A 975-nucleotide genomic window follows, 5' to 3' on the forward strand; every position below is an offset into this window, starting at 1 on the left:
TATGTAATTTCTTTGAGCTCAAGGTCATTTGGTAATGGGAAATAAATCCAATCTCCTGCTGTCATCTGCTCCATCCACATGTCCAGTTTGCATCTGCATACCCGCACTTCTGTGAATAAATAAATACTGTTTTCTTTTATTCTTGGGTATTCTTTTAAACTTGATATTTCAAGTTCATTGAATCCCATTGTCTTGTCATATCAGCAAGAAACTATAATCTGGTGAGCCACTGGGGATTTAACAAGTCAGATCTTTCAGAGTCCTTGAATTCCTGAAAGACCTTGGTTTAAGAAAGTACCTCAATAAGGCTTTCCAACACTGACATTTGACTTCACTAAAAAAAGAAAAAAAAAAATCCATGCTCTGTCTCAACATATTCAGAATAACCAATACATGAAAAATGTTTGATTCCTCCAACATCACACCTGCAATGATCCAACCTGAACATTTTGCCACAAATGATTTGATGACAACCAGATACCCAAACTTTTCCTTTGAGGTGACACTTTATTTAAAATGTTTTCCCCTTTCAATATAGGCACTACACCTGTGACCCACTGAACTTGTTTCTTCCTTGTTTAAACTTGTAAAATTTCTTACCACCTGTGAGTTATGTCCAATTAATCACATGCAATATAGCCAGAGAAGTAATGGCTTCCCTAAAGCTCCAGGTGGGCTACATGTGGCCTTGGACTATATTCTGGAGTGTCCAGACAGAATAGACACAGAGCTATATCAGCTCAGGGGTGTGTTTTGGATAGATGAATGTATCACCTAACTGTAGGGGAGTAATGAACAATTGAGCTGAAGACACAATAAGAAAGCGAACCACCATTTAATGAAAGTCTTATATGCCCAGTCCTCTTCCAAGAACTTTGCATATATTATTATATTATCTCTTCCTAACAATAACTCTTAAATGTGGCTATTATTATTCTCATCTAATTCATTCATTCTTTAATCTGTATTAAGTGC

This window comes from Trichechus manatus, unplaced genomic scaffold (assembly GCF_000243295.1).
Source record: "Trichechus manatus latirostris isolate Lorelei unplaced genomic scaffold, TriManLat1.0 scaffold00159, whole genome shotgun sequence".
In the NCBI taxonomy this organism is placed as follows: Eukaryota; Metazoa; Chordata; class Mammalia; order Sirenia; family Trichechidae; genus Trichechus; species Trichechus manatus.